Source organism: Rhinichthys klamathensis, unplaced genomic scaffold (assembly GCF_029890125.1).
Source record: "Rhinichthys klamathensis goyatoka isolate OS25496 unplaced genomic scaffold, OSU_Roscu_1.1 h1tg000001l_1, whole genome shotgun sequence".
In the NCBI taxonomy this organism is placed as follows: Eukaryota; Metazoa; Chordata; class Actinopteri; order Cypriniformes; family Leuciscidae; genus Rhinichthys; species Rhinichthys klamathensis.
In genome coordinates this window covers 1528528-1536020 of record NW_026606555.1, presented here as the reverse complement: position 1 = coordinate 1536020, position 7493 = coordinate 1528528, and the positions used below count along the sequence as shown (strand labels likewise).

The window sequence follows — 7493 nt, the reverse complement described above, 5'->3', positions numbered from 1 at the left end:
GTTGTACCATGGCGTTGGACTATTTTCTTTAATCTTCTTTAAGTGCAATGGAGAAATTGTGTCTAAAGTTACGGAAAAAGATAGAGTCAATAATTTCTGTTGCAACATCGAGTTCTTCTAAGCTATCCGGGATGCTGACGAAATGAAACTGATCAGGAAGATTATTTATAAAGCAATCTTTAGTGGCAGAAGTGATAGTTCTACCACATCTATAACACAGAGTCGGCTTTGCAGCCTTGGCTAAATTAAGTATACATGAGATTAAATAATGATCTGAGATGTCATCGCTCTGCTGCAGAATTTCAACGGCATCAACATTTACTCCATGAGACAATATTAGATCTAGAGTATGATTACAACAATGAGTAGGTCCTGACACGTGTTGTCTAACTCCAATAGAGTTCAGAATATCTTTAAATGCCAATCCCAATGCATCTTTTTCATTATCTACATGGATATTAAAATCACCAACAATTAGGACTTTATCTGCAGCCAGTACTAACTCTGATAGAAAATCAGTAAATTCTTTGATAAAATCTGAATTGTGCCCTGGTGGCCTGTATACAGTAGCCAGCACAAAAGTCGAACGGGATTTATCACTTACGCTAGATGACGTTACAGAAAGCACCATCACTTCAAATGAATTATATTTGAAAATAGATTTCTAAGTAATACTGAACATATTGCTATAAATTACAGCAATACCTCCCCCTTTTCCTTTTAAACCGGCCTTGTGTTTATAGTAGTAATCTTGCGGGGTGGACTCATTTAAAGTAATGTAATGGTCTAAGTTTTACCCAAGTTTCTGTCAAACACAGCACATTTAGATTATGGTCTGTAATCATATCATTAACAAATGTACTTTTGAAGAAAGGGATCGGATATTCAGCAACCCAAACTTTATCATTTGTTCATCTGCATTATATTTGTTTTTTATTTGTTGAACATCAATTAAATTTTTACCCTTAAATGGGTTTGGGAGTTTTTTGTATTTCCTATTTCGGGGAATAGACACAGTCTCTGATGATATCTAGGTGAAAGAGGCTCTATGTGTTGGGATTTATCTGACCTCAGGGACGTGAGACAGCTAGCAGACGATCGGTTTAGCCAGTCTGTCTGCTTCCTGACCTGAGTCCCAGATTGTCATGTTTGAGCTCTAAGACTATGTGCCATATTACTAGAAAGAAGAGCAGCACCATCCCAGGAGGGATGAATACCATCTCTTTTCAACAGGTCAGGTCTGCCCCAAAAACTTTTTCCAATTGTCTATGAATTCTATATTATTTTGCAGACACCACTTAGACATTGTTTGTAAATTGTAAATCAAATTAATTATTTGAATTTGATAAGAAGGGCAGTGAGAACGACAGACAATCTGCATTAATAGACACAACTTTAGGTGATAGTGGCCCACAGCTGAATAGCAGAAGTATTTCAGTAAGACAGTAATGATGTGAGTTAACCAGTTAGCAGGACTCAAAACTAAGTATTTTGAACACCCCCTTACAAAAAATAACTGCAGTACAATGAAGTACAACTCTGCAGTAAAACTGCAGTTCAAAGCAGTATAACTGCAGTACAATGAAGTACAACTGTAGATTTGCAGTATAACGAAGTAGGCCTATAGATACAATATAAATGTGGTACAATGAGTACAACTTCAAAGCAGTTCTGCAGAAAAATGAAGCTCAACAGAAGTAAAACTGCAGTGCAAAAAGTACAACTTCAGAATTGTGAAGTAGAACTGCAGTACAACTGAAAGTCCATCTGATTTTTTTTTTTAATTGAGCTTTTTTTTAATCAGGCTCTCAGTAATTTCACTTTAATGGCAATGAGGCATTTTAGTTGCCATTAAAAAGTGAAATTACTGAACCTAAATAAAGGAGCTTTATAAAAAAAAAACACGTCAGATGGACTTTTTTGTCATGGTTTTTGCCTACCATTAATATTACATTGCATGCAGTTTGCTGCTGTGGAACACAAACTTTTTCACCCGCGTGGATAAATATCCCGCACGTGACCATAGCTTCCTTCGCCGAACGCGCCGCGGTCGTTGCCCTGCGGCAACTGCAGAAGCCTACCACTGAGCTTGGCGTGACGTCACGTCCAATGAAGGTCGCTCGCGCCCTCATCGCGTCTTAGCCCGCCAGAATGGGCGTGGTTTAGCGTATATAAGCGGGGCTCTGAGGCTGTCTCCCTGGTTTTCATTGACTGAAGCGAAAGTCGCTCGTGGCGCGAGCACGGCAGGTTACGCAATACTCGTTCCCTCTTCTAGAGAGAACCGAGGTTACGTTAGGTAAACGATACGTTCTCTTATGAGAGGTTCTCTCGTATTGCGTAAGTTAGCTTACGCTACGGGAACCCTTTGTCAACGCCGTGCGCGCCAAGCATCCACTCGTGAGTCCCAGGGAATCCCGGGGATCCCAGATTAAGCGGGGAATAAGGCGGCCAGCAACGCGGGCCAGCACAAGTACATAAGCACTCATAGGGAATACAGAGCGGCGCTGCCGGTCCATATAAACATATTGCATATTAACCCAATATAGTGCAGCTCAACCAGGAGAGCTAAGTCACGTGAGAGTAGCCTGCACACGGTCAGATCTGAACAGAACGTACATCTTACTTATACTGACAGAAGTTTAGCCTGCAGGGCGGGAACTTCCAGGTTATAAAACCTAACAAAGGTAGACGGGGAGGCCCAGCCCGCCACCACACATGTCATGAATTGAAATTGCCTCTATTGGAATGAGCCCTGACGCCCAAAGGGCATTGCAGACTTTTTGAGGCATAGGCAGCTGCAATAGCGTCCAGTATCCAGGCTTTTTGTTTTCGAGGCAGCGAGACCTTTGGTGCGCCCACCGAACGAAACGAAGAGCTGCTCCGAGTGCCTGAAAGGGGCGGAGCGCGTAATGTAAGCCCTCAGTGCCCTGACCGGGCGGAGGAGATTGACATCTCTCTCGCTATCGGATGCTGGCAGAGCTGATAGAGAGATGACCTGCGCTCTGAACGGAGTGCCAATCACTTTTGGGACATAGCCATGTCTAGGTTTGAGGATGACTTTAGAGTCATTCGGTCCAAACTCAAGACACGCAGCGCTGACAGACAGCGCGTGTAAATCCCCCACTCGTTTGACTGATGACAGAGAGGTCAGAAAAACGGTTTTGAGTGATAGGTACTTTAGGTTCACGGAATCTAACGGTTCAAAAGAATATGCTTTCAGGGCCTCGAGGACCAAAGAAAGATCCCACATAGGAACCGACGTGGGGAGCGGGGGGTTCATCCTCCTGACTCCTCTAAGGAAGCGGATGACAAACTCGTTCCTTCCTAGTAATCGGCCCCGCGTCGACTCTGTGAATGCTGCAACGGCCGCCACATAGACTTTAAACGTGGAGGGGGACCTCCCCTTATCCAACAGCTCTTGGAGGAAACTAAGCAACCGCGAGACCTAGGGCTGGGCGATATGGACCAAAAGTCATATCCCGATATATTTAGGCTGAATATCGATATACAATATACACTCACCTGAAGGATTATTAGGAACACCTGTTCAATTTCTCATTAATGCAATTATCTAATCAACCAATTACATGGCCGTTGCTTCAATGCATTTAGGGGTGTGGTCCTGGTCAAGACAATCTCCTGAACTCCAAACTGAAAATCAGGGGCCGTATTCACAAAGAATTTTATCTTACCACTAGGAGTACTCTTAAATCGCACTAAAATATTTTCGCTAGGAGTTTTCTCTTAAAAGTTATTCACAACGCCTTTCAGACCTACTCTTAGTAAGGAAAAATGACAGCTCCTAAACTAAGAGTGAGTCTTCGTTGCTATGGATGACGTCACTTCTCATGCACGAGCTTCCTCGCAGTGATCACGGTGATTGGTTGTTAGATGACAGGGCCATCATGCGGAGCATAACACAGACGCAACAAATCATGGAATTACGACATCTAAATATGTCTGTGTTGAAAATGCCTTGTTGATGCTAGAGGCTACAACAGCAGAAGACCCCACCGGGTACCACTCATCTCCACTACAAATCGGAAAAAGAGGCTACAATTTGCAAGAGCTCACCAAAATTGGACAGTTGAAGACTGGAAAAATGTTGCCTGGTCTGATGAGTCTCGATTTCTGTTGAGACATTCAAATGGTAGAGTCAGAATTTGGCGTGAACAGAATGAGAACATGGATCCATCATGCCTTGTTACCACTGTGCAGGCTGGTGGTGGTGGTGTAATGGTGTGGGGGATGTTTTCTTGGCACACTTTAGGCCCCTTAGTGCCAATTGGGCATTGTTTTAATGCCACGGCCTACCTGAGCATTGTTTCTGACCATGTCCATCCCTTTATGGCCACCATGTACCCATCCTCTGATGGCTACTTCCAGCAGGATAATGCTCTGTGTCATAAAGCTCGAATCATTTCAAATTGGTTTCTTGAACATGACAATGAGTTCACTGTACTAAAATGGCTCCCACAGTCACCAGATCTCAACCCAATAGAGCATCTTTGGGATGTGGTGGAACGGGAGCTTCGTGCCCTGGATGTGCATCCCACAAATCTCCATCAACTGCAAGATGCTATCCTATCAATATGGGCCAACATTTCTAAAGAATGCTTTCAGCACCTTGTTGAATCAATGCCACGTAGAATCAAGGCAATTCTGAAGGCGAAATGGGGTCAAACACAGTATTAGTATAATGTTCCTAATAATCCTTTAGGTGAGTGTATATCCCGATATTTTTTCCGCAAAGTGAGAGCAAATGTGCAGTCAAAGTCAAAGCCAAATATGACGTCACCAACTAGCCTAGTTTTATTGAAACCGGCTATTTCAGTGAACAGGTGCAAAAATCAAATGAATAAATAATAAACAGTTTTCTTCACCTGGTTCATAATTAAATGCTCAGCTGTTCAAATAACAATAAAATGTAAACATAAATACTGTAGCCTATAACAACAGGAGTACCTTTTTTGAAATCAAAGCTCCATAAAGGTGGCTGCAGGAAAATTTTGCAGTGAGCTTTGTTTCGGGGCTGGAGATTTTTCGCAGTGTTTCCTTTAGGATTTTGCCCCAGGTGTTTAAACCTCGTCTTATATTAAGTTTTATAATATATTAAGTATATTATATTATATTAAGTATATAAAGTATTATAATATGAAAGGCTCCAATTTAGAGCGGCAAATCGATTATGCCCATCCCATGCGCAAAATGATGCACTTGAAGCAACGCGAAGTCACAGCGTGCAGCGCTTCACATTTAAAAGTTTAAGCACAAAGCAAAGCGATATTTGATGCTTAGTATATTATATCTATGCAACAGTTTATTGAGCCTTTTCTTTTAACAGTTTTAAAGTTCAGTTACAGTGCGCATGAAGAACAATTAATAGTGCTCTCTACTCCAGTGCTGTAATCTAGCACAGTGGTTTTCAAACCTGTCCTGGAGGACCCCCAACACTGCACGTTTTCTTTGTCTCCCTAATCAAACACACCTGATTCAACTCATCAGTTCATTATCACATGGGTTAATGAGCTGATGAGTTGAATCAGGTGTGTTTGATTCAGGAGACAAAGAAAACGTGCAGTGTTGGGGGTCCTCCAGGTCAGGTTTGAAAACCACTAATCTAGCAGACACCCGGGAGAAAGGAATATGATTTAGAAAGCGCAATAAACTCCAGCAAGATAAAGTCATTTTATGCAAACCATAGACATTTATCTACAAATAAAGTATAATAGTGGGAACATCGATCTTGAAGAGAGTGTCGTCGTGTTACTGTCGTAACCGAACGCGACGCGCTGTTTGAATGCTGAATGGAGAATGACTGAGGAGAGATGAGTTTCCATTAACTTCAAATTAACGACTTAAATATGAATTTTTACCTCACATTATGCAATTGAATGACTTTAGAAGTCTTGGTATATAGTGCACGAAAACTTTATGTTTCGGGTCGTCGATGGCTTGCGGCTGGGGCTTCTGCTGCGCGCAGTTTCACGCGCAGGGAGCGGAGCAGTGCAGAGAGCTCCGGGTCAACAGCTTGCTTGGAACAAGGATCACAGCGCACATTTCAACTACACTGAAGGATTCTGTACTTAGAACCATCTAGCCTTGAGTGTAGCAGAGTTCCCAATTGTACGGTGACCTCTATTAGGCCATCATTGCCTACAGCTGTGGGTGGTTCCAAGTTTGGAATGTGAGTTGGTGGAAATGCTCATGATTGATGTCTTTTCCTAGCCGGGAGCTGCTCCATTGGTCCTGGGCTCCTCTTTCCAATATTGGATTGCCACAAAGCATTTCAGAAAAGCTTCTAAAACAATCCACTTTCTCAAAAGGCACAAATGTCAAACAACGCTCAGATTATATACCCCTTTCTTCAACATCGACAAAAGCTACACAGAAACTTCATCAACGACACAGAGTTGACGTCCAACGAAAAAGTCCCGCACCTACCAACAATTGCTAACGTAGGCATTTCAGACACTTGACTTTGATTGTGTTCTTGGAAAACTTGCAATGGCTGACCTCAAACTGAGCACATATCCAGAGCACTCTTTACCATAAAACCCACTTTTTGCAACTGCTGTCTTACACAACACACAGTCCTGCGTCATTGCAAACGGTTCTGCCTTTCAACAAAGTTTTCTGCATGGGACCTACAGATGCAAAAACAAAGAAATTCCAAAATGAGACTTAAATGCCAAACACCACTCAGAACATACTCCTTTCTTCAATATTGCAAAAAGCAATACAGAACGTTCATCAACGACACAGAGCTCACAACCAAAGTCGCTGCTCTGCGCCCAATTCACGCTCAGAAAGAAGCATCATTACTCTTCATTGTGGGTTGGGAGACAAACACTTTCTAAACACATTTCCAAGCAAAGAACTATAGAAATGATCCCTGAAAATATAGTCTTAACGGTTTACGGAAACTCAATCGACATTCCATTCTGCTGCGCCTCTCCTCTAAAAGGGTTTTGCCTAGTTGAATTTTGTGGGCTTTAAAGTTTACGTGACATTTTAGCGCATACATCGGAGCCAAAAGCAGAAAGGACTTCCACAATCTCTTTGAAGCCTACTGTTAAGATATGTGGAATACACACAACAATCCATAATCTCATACTTTTTTGTAAGCATAGCTGCCCATGTCATGCTTTGCAGTTTACATTTGTTGAAGCTAAATGTAGAAAATCTTTGAAAAGAAAAGTCACAGGCACATTAACAATTCTTTATGTAGACATTTCAGAAACAAGCTAACGTCGGTCGCGCACTTAGAAAACATGCTATGGCTGACATCGAAATGTGAAATGAACCTGTATCAGTAGGGCTGGGCGATATATCGCACGATATTGTTATGCGCGTCTCTTCAGTAGGGCTGGGCGATATATCGCACGATATTGTTATGCGCGTCTCTTCAGTAAAGCCGGTTCTTTGATTAGTAGTAAATCGCCTTCACCTGCTTTCAGATGGAAGATATGATGCAGATATGAGTGTTAAAG

At 42.2% G+C, this 7493-nt stretch overlaps 1 non-coding gene across 1 annotated transcript; it reads right to left on the bottom strand.

Annotated features, from left to right (window-relative positions):
- Nucleotides 1-6697: 6697 nt before the first annotated feature.
- LOC130092076 (small nucleolar RNA U3) lies at nucleotides 6698-6911 on the bottom strand. The gene has a single exon (XR_008807900.1). It is a non-coding gene; the product is annotated as a small nucleolar RNA U3 (small nucleolar RNA).
- Between the last annotated feature and the right edge of the window lie 582 nt (nucleotides 6912-7493).